Source organism: Salvia splendens, chromosome 18, assembly GCF_004379255.2.
Source record: "Salvia splendens isolate huo1 chromosome 18, SspV2, whole genome shotgun sequence".
In the NCBI taxonomy this organism is placed as follows: domain Eukaryota; kingdom Viridiplantae; phylum Streptophyta; class Magnoliopsida; order Lamiales; family Lamiaceae; genus Salvia; species Salvia splendens.
The window spans coordinates 24,344,143-24,352,972 of NC_056049.1; positions in this window are offsets into that span (position 1 = coordinate 24,344,143).

An 8,830-nucleotide genomic window follows, 5' to 3' on the forward strand; every position below is an offset into this window, starting at 1 on the left:
GGTAGCCACATCGGAGCCAGAGCTTTAGCTAAAAAAGTTCTGAGATGGGGATATTATTGGCCAACCATGGTACAAGAGGCAGTGCAGATCGTCAAGAAGTGTACGAAGTGCCAAATTCATGCAAATGTCCCAAGGATGCCGCAGACCGATCTATACACTATGCAAAGCCCTTGGCCTTTCATGCAATGGGGCATAGACATAGTGGGACCACTTCCTCAAGCTCCTCGGCAAATGAAATTCCTTATCGTTGCCGTGGACTACTTCACGAAGTGGGTGGAGGTTGAACCATTAGCTACGATAACGAGCTCAAAGGCATTGGACTTCGTCTGGAAGAACATAGTGTGCCGATTTGGCATACCCCACATCCTCATCTCGGATAATGGGACTCAGTTCACCGACAAGACGTTCAAGAATTGGTGCCAAGAGCTGAACATTCAACAGCGGTTCACTTCGGTCTCCCATCCCCAAGCAAACGGACAAACGGAAGTAACGAACCGGATTCTGGTGAAAGGGTTAAAAGCTCGGTTAGAACAAGCCAAAGGACAATGGGTAGAAAATCTCCCTCAAGTCCTATGGTCCTACCGAACTACACCCAAAACCTCCAACGGTGAAACTCCGTATAGTCTGGTGTACGGCACTGAAGCCGTAATTCCGGTGGAGATCGGCGTACCCAGTCCCCGAACTCTAAATTTCTCCTCAGAAATGAATGACGACGGACTGAGAGCAGAACTAGATCTCGCCGAAGAAAGAAGAGAATTGGCGTGCATAAAAGCAGCCAAGTATAAGGAGCAAGTAGCCCGGTATTATAACCAAAGGGTGAAAAAGCTTCAATTTCAAGTGGGAGATCTCGTCTTGAGAAACAACGAAGTAAGCCGAGCAGAAAAGCTGGGCAAACTCGAACCCACATGGGAGGGTCCATATCGGGTGTCAGAAGTCCTCGGCAAAGGGTCTTATAAATTGACTCACATGTCAGGAGAACAAGTACCCCGAACATGGCACGTCTCCAACCTCAAGAAGTTCCACTTGTAAGAGACAAAAGTCCGGTCAGTCCGTCTCGTGTCTAGTTCGGTCATAGGGGTATATGTTTTTATTTGTTTGTTTCTTACTTGTACCTTTTACTTGTCGTTTTTTAAAAAAAAGGTTTAAAGTTTTTTTCCTTCGTCTTTTTCATTTTTTCTCTGTGTTTTGTCTCTATGTGCTTGTCGTCTCTTACAAATGGTACCAAGGTATATCGTTCTTTAAAGACTGATCCCCTTTTTAGATCGATTATTAAAGACTATTGTGAGTCCAAGCTTCTAAGGAGGATATAAGACCACAATTCAGCTTAACAAGCAGTCCGTCTGAAACGAACTGCAATAAGCCAACGATTGTGAGTCCAAGCTTCCAAGGAGGATACAAGACCGCAATTCAGCTTAACAAGCACTTCGTCTGAAACGAACTGCAATAAGCCAACGATTGTGAGTCCAAGCTTCTCAGGAAGATACAAGACCACAATTCGGCTTAAGAAATAAGCACTTCGTCTGAAACGAACTGCAATAAGGGAAAGTCCGATCCACGCGATAAACCTCGCCGAATTAGGACGACCAAGTTCGGTCAAAGAAGTTTACCTCATAAGACCGGGGACGACCACGTCTAGTCAAAGAGGTTTACTGCATAAGACCACTTCGGTTAACTGGGAAAGTCCGATCCACGCGATAAAACTCGCCGAATTAGGACAAGGGAAAGTTCGATCCCGGCGACAAAAATCGCCAAATTAGAACACAAACCAAGTTCGGTCAAAGATGTTTATTTCATCAGACCAAAGACGAGTCCGGTCAAAGATGTTTATTTCATCAGACCAAAGACGAGTCCGGTCAAAGATGTTTATTTCATCAGACCAAAGACGAGTCCGGTCAAAGATGTTTATTTCATCAGACCAAAGACGAGTCCGGTCAAAGATTTTTATTTCATCAGACCAAAGACGAGTCCGGTCAAAGATGTTTATTTCATCAGACCAAGGACCAAGTCCGGTCAAAGAAGTTTACTTCATAAGACCAAGGACCAAGTCCGGTCAAAGAAGTTTACTTCATAAGACCGAGGACAAGTACGATGAAATTTTTTCGCTAAGCTGTAAATACAGTGTTAGAAGCGAAAACAAAATTTCATTTTTCAAATCTTGTTCGGCATACAACTCCGCTACCCTACAAAATGGCGTTACGCTATTACAAAGGACTATTCTACTGTCCAGGGTTGCTGAAGTTAAGCCACCTATCTGCAAAATCCTCTGGAAGCCGAGTTCGGTTGTTCCGAGCAGATGAAGAATAAGCAGGTCGACGAGATGCTATCCTCGACCCAACACCTCTTCCGCGAGCCCCAGAAGCTCTAACCCCTCGGCGATGAAGAGTCTCTGCAATAAGCATCTGCTGATCTTGCTCGCTCATAGTCACAACTCCTCGGCGAATTTCAGTCCGTCCCTGTCTTGACGATTCCGGATGCTCCTGAGCCCGTTCTCGTCTTGACGTTTCCGGCTGTTCCGGAGTTCGTTGTTGACTTGGAGTAGGATTTTGAACAAGGGAACCAGAGGCTTGATCTGGAGTGCGAGCATCTGTTGGCGGGAAATGCCTAAGGAATCTCCCGATTGAGGGACGCCGGGAAAGAATGATGTCGTACCGAGAAGCCCAGCGCCGCAATGATTTCACAACTTGTTGGCAAGCCGAGCTCTCCAGCGCATTGTTCCTCCGGAGTACATGATATTCCTCCCACAGTTCGTCAACTCGACTCTGAACATCTGATATGGTCACTCCCCCGCGCACACGGATGTAATCCTCGTACGCAGTCCTCTCAGCAATGGTCGTATTCAGCTCGGCCTCCAGATCCTTCTTATCGGACTCTAAGTCCTTATTATCGGCCTCCAGCTTCACTAAACGAGCCAGAAGCTCGTCATTCTTCGTCTGATCGGCTATAGCTCTTTTCTCAGCTTCGTCTAAAGCCGAAGAGTACAGCCGTTTCCAGTGAAGTATCTCCATCTCCTTGAGTACAAAGCAGCTATATTAGTTCGGCAGCTGTACCGAGCAGATAGTAAAATACAACAGGAATAAAGGCGAGTACGAAAAGCTATACGAAGACAAGTGTAGAGAATTTTTCATTCACAAGGAAAATTTTTTACACTAGGAGGGCTTCAAGGCCATTTTACAAGGAAGAAACTAGACTAAGAGAAGGGAGACGAAATCATACTCCGCCAGCTTCGTTTCCGGCTCCTCGGTCTGGTTCAGCTTCTTTCTCCTGAGCTACCTCAGCCTCGGCCTCGCATCCTGCCGGCCTCGCCTCCGCCTCCTGATCGGCTTCCTTCTCCGGATGCCCGGCCCGCTCGACTTCGGCCTCCAGCTCCAGCGGCTCGGCCTCACCCTCTCCGTTGTAAGTCGAAGCGGGTGAAACGGGTCCCACGGAGGCAAAGATAGCCTCCAGGTTCTCGTCCCGATCAGCTCGACAACTCCGGACTCGGTCTGCAGAAAGCAGGACCGAAGATGAAGCGAGCTCCTCAAGGAGCGGCAGATTCTGAAGCCGAGCTGCTATCTCTCGGCTGTACAGAGGCAGCACGACGTCGGCCCCCTGCTCGCCCTTATCGGTAATTAGCCTTACCAGACTACCGACAAAGGCCGAGAACTGGCTGCTCAAAAAGAGTTTCTCCGTGTAAACACGGAGAGCCTCCCCCTGGGCAGCCACGGCGGCAGCCTCCTTCAGAGCCTCCCGGTGCTTCGTCTGCTCTTGCAGGATGATGAGCTGGTTTTTGGCTGACCGGGCTTCATCCTGAGCCGAGATCCTAGCAGCTCGGGCCCTCTCAAATTTGGCCTCAGCCTGTTCGGCCAGACTACGAGCAAGATGCAACTTCTTCTGCATCTCCTCGTAGTCGTGGGATGCTTTGGAGAGCTCCACGGAGACGAACTTGGCTCTCTGAAGATGAACAAGGAAAAAACTCAACAGAATGGCCATCAAAAAATGTGGAAAAGAAGCCAAGTCAGAAAGCTTACCTCCACAAAATTCGTCGGCCATTGAAAAGGCTCAGGGACGTGTTCCGGGATGTCTGCAACCACCTCGGAGATGACCAGGTCTTTCCCCGGCACTCTTGGGGACTCATGAAATTTCCCCTTCCCTTTAGCCGAACACGGCTCCGGCTCTTTCGGATCCGAAGAAGAGGTTCTTTGCCTCTTCGGATTCTTCTCGGCTTCAGACGCCGAGCGAGGGGCTCTCTGCCTCTCCGGCTCCACAAGCTCGGAGGACTTTCGGATAGCCTTGTTCAGCATGTACACTGCCAAAAAGCAAGAAAGCAAGGTTAGTTTTCTTCGTTAAAGCAGTAGAGCATAAAGATAAAGAGAAATCCTCACCCTCGGCCTCTTCGTCCGAAGACGAGATGTCGAACACGACGTCGCCCTTGACGAGCTCAGACTCCGTGTATTGTTTCCTAACTATGGGAATCTTGTTGAGCTCGCCATCGAGCTCGTCCAACGGTTCAGGCCGAGGATGACGGATAACGGACTTCGGCCCTCTCCAGGGAAAACTAGGAGCCGCGGTCCTATCATAGTAGAAGAAGCGGTTTTGCCACTTCGGCCACTTCGTTTTACAAAAGGCCCTAAAGGGCTGTATAGGGATCAAGTAAAACCAAGACCCCTTCCTCTTAAATTGAAAGAATTTAAGGATCGCCTTCAAAGACAAATCCCTTCCTAACCTACGGAGTTCGGCAGCGAAGGCCGACAAGTGCCTCCAAGAGTTCGGAGTCACCTGGCCTAAAGGAAGCTGAAAAAAATCTAGTAAATCTATAAAGGCAGAAGGGAGGGGGAAACGAAGCCCGCATTCTAAGCAGGCCTCGTACACGGTGGCGTAACCCTCCGGCGGGGAGTCAGCCCTATGATCACCGTCAGGTACCACCGCCTTCCCCCCAGGAAAAAAGTATTTTTCGGGTAGGGATATCACAGTATCCTTACTCAAAATACTATGGAAATACTCTACGGTCTTCTCCCCGGACTCTTTCCGGCCAGAAGACCCCTTACCGCCTCTCCTACCGCTACCCGACTCCGAAGAAGAAATAGAAGCCATTTTTCTTACTTTTTGAAGGTGAAGAAAGTCTGAAGAAGCTCTTGAAAGCGGAAGAAAATTTCTCGAGAAAGAGAGAGTATAGAAGACGCAACAGCAAAAGTGTTCAAATGAGGAAGAAAGAGCATATTTATCAGATTCGGGAAAGATTTCGAAATCGTTGCGCTGTTTCGAATCCCACCTTTTCAGGATTCAACGGCCGGATTTTACTGTCGCATTTAATGCAGGCACGCGCAAGGCACGTCCCCTGACGTCAGCCTCCCCCTTACCGTTATCCAGAATGCCGAAGTGACTCACCTCGCCGAAGTGATTCACTTCGCTTTTCGGGGGGGGTAGTGATGGGGTACGAACTAAACCCTAATGGCAAGCCCAATAACAGTGACGGCCCATCAGCCCAGAGCCCAAGAAAGAGTATCTGTTCGGCACCAAAGAGTTCGGCACGACCAAAGAGTTCGGACTCAGCCTACAGCTCGGTAAAAGCCGACCAGTCAAGCTCTCCTCTCAGATCGGCAAGAGCTGATCGGTAAAGTCCAGCAGTTCGGTCTCAGCATTCGACCGAACTAGGAGTTAGTGGACTCATGAAAGGCCTCCACGACCTCCGCTATACCCACGATCTATTTAGTGGTACGAAGCAGTTATTGAGCAGTTATTGCTCACCCACGATCTTGTTAGTGGGGCTGCAAACCACGATCTTAGTTCAATGTATAAATAGAACTTAGATCAGATAGAAAAAGGTTAAGCTCTCTAGAGATAAAATATCATATAGCAAGTCTGTGTTGTAAGCTGTAATCCCAGATCAAGCAATACAATCTTGCCCTCCCTTCTTCCCGTGGACGTAGATTTACTTCAGTAAATCGAACCACGTAAATTCATTGTGTCGTGATCTTTATTCTCTACCAGCATTTACTAACATCAGAAATTCGCGGATCCATCAGTACTGATTATTAATAAACTTATCACTGCTGCACTTGCATAGATTCTTGAACAGATTATTAACACTGTGACATATTTTACAAGCTTTGTAAGGCCAATATTAGTACTGCATCTAAATTGGATGTAAGCATTGAAGAATTTGGTCCAATATTTACAGACAAGATCAATTACCTTCCATGTGGAACAGTTAAAGAGATTTCAAGATATGATTGTACAAAAGTGTTAGGCATAACAACATAAATCTCATTGAAGTTTATGTACTTATATGCTTATTAACCCAATATTTGTAGTGCATCACAATTAGATGTAAGCATTGAAGAAGTGAAAGACATATGTAAAGACAAGATCTGTGAAATTATCATTTTAACCCATTCGGCAGGGTGAAAGACATGTAATACAAAAGCAGATGGCATAGGAACATAAATATCATTAAAGTTTATACACTTATCTGCTAATCTCCGCAAGTTGTAGCCATTTTTGTGTTTATCAATCACGTAAAATGGGATTTTGATTTGGGGCAGTTATGCATTGCATTTCCTGTTGAAAACAAGTATAAAGTAACATATCAAATTGAGCCCATAGAGTTCACAGTATCTGGATAAATTTTAAATATTTTGGGGAAATATAAATGATATATGCTGATTTTGAAGTTATTTTTTGATTTTTTGTTACAAGCCCAACAGGAATACCTAAGTTATCAAATGTAAAGCCCATTTTGCAAGGTATAGGGTCCTGCATAGCTTGGATGAACTGAAAGGTCATCTTGGGTTATGTGGAGTTCTAAACCTATAAAATATCATCTTTTCCAGTTTCCATTATCTCTCACTGTTTTCTTAAATTGTATTTGTTTTGAGATTCATATTATACTATAATCTGTGCAGGTTTCAATTAACAGCTCTGAAGCAATGAAGAAATTAAAAAAATCAGTAAGACTTAAGAGTATGGTATCTGAGAAGTTAACTCAGACAAGTTCAGGTACATATTTGGTGCAAAAGACTAAGTTCTCTATTTTGACTGGAATTTGACACCCATCTGATTTTTTTTATCGTCTTAACTGCCTACTATGATTAATGTTTACACATGCTTTGAAAAAATAATTGATTTATGTATGTTGAAGATGCTATACGTTTTTGAGACAATTTTTTAAAGCCTATTATGAATGCATTCGAATTTGGTGGCAGATCTGTGTAGGTTTTCACCAATATGTGACAATAATGTACAGAAATCCAAAATAGATAATGGCTGGGGAAAGGATTTTAGTTACCTTTCGCAGTTAACATCCTCTGTTAGGTTAGAAACCTATATTCGATGATGAATCGACGCCAACAATGTTCATTTTGTTGCCTCAGATCTGGTATTGTACAGATGAATAAATATCTGCCATCGATTAGAAAAACAATGAGTGTTCTATGAGAACAGATCGGAAATGTAAATCAATTAATGATCTGTTAAACTTCATGAAGCAAGAAATGGATTTTACCTTTATTTCGTTTGAAATCGAAGTTGGTGTATAGATTTGTGGAGAAACTCTTCGATTTGTACCCTCAAATCCGTTTAGGGCTTTCGAGAAGCAATAGATTTGGAGAATGGCGTGAAACTTCTTCGTGGTTGTGGAGGATGGAACAGATCTGCTGACTGGAATCTTAGGGATACCCATGATATTTGGAGTACGATTGTGGTGGTATCAGGGAGGCGTTTTTCGTGGTGGTGGTGAAGGGATAGGAGAAAGTGGTGGAGGAGGGAGAGGAGACAGCGGTGGAGGGGTGTAAAGCGGCGGATCTGCGAGCCGCTAGGGTTTCCCGTGTTTGGTCGGTGAAGGCATTCTAACAGAAACTCTGAATTAACCCATTTCATTTAATTCAGTAATGTAATTAGTTTATCAAATGATATAGTTAAAAACCTAAGTTAAGATTACGTAATATTTTTTTAAAACAAGATATTAGCATTAGTTTATACTGGATTAAATGTAGGCCAAAGTTTGGGCCTGCAATTTATTATTTGGGTTGTTTATTAGTTTACAGATGGGCCATTCTCTTAATTTATTTAGACTGATAAGTTATGGATGTAGAACTATTTTTGGGCATGTTTTTATATAATGTATTTAGATTAGATAATAATAACTTGAGAAAAAAAATTAAATTTGTAATTGTTATATTGATTGTAATGAAATTGTTGTATAGTAAATTTAGTTACGTCTGGAATCATATTTTGTTTTGTTTGATCTTACTATTTTTTTGGTCTATCAAGTGTTGGTATATTTGTTCAAGATCAATAGGTATGAGTTATATTGTTCTTCATCAACCTAATTCATGTATTGTGAATTATAGTATTATTTGTAGTATAGGGTTTAGAATATGAGTTATGTATATTTTTGAAATTAAAACATTGTAAAATATTGATGATGACTTCTCTTATGTATTAATGCGTTTTTTAGCAAATATGTGTTTCATTGTTGTGTTCAACAAAAAGTTCACGTTTTAATGAAATAAATTTTTTCGGCCTCTTATTTAATTTACTCTTTGTTATTTTTTTATCTTTTATTTCAATTGGGTTTTTTGAACAGAATTTATGCGAAATCATATATTTTTTAAAGTGCAGCATATATGGCTATCCTGTTTTAATATAATATAGATATTTATATATAAATGAATAACTTCTTGACAAATAAGTACTTAAAACTCTTTTTATTATTTTGAGAATTTAATTCACATTATTTTATGGTGAATATTGAATTATATCTCTGAAACATATTGTATTGTATTCTAACTTACTAATTTTATTACATTTTTGTGTAGTTAATGTTGGTGTATCCGTTCAAAGTTCAATATCT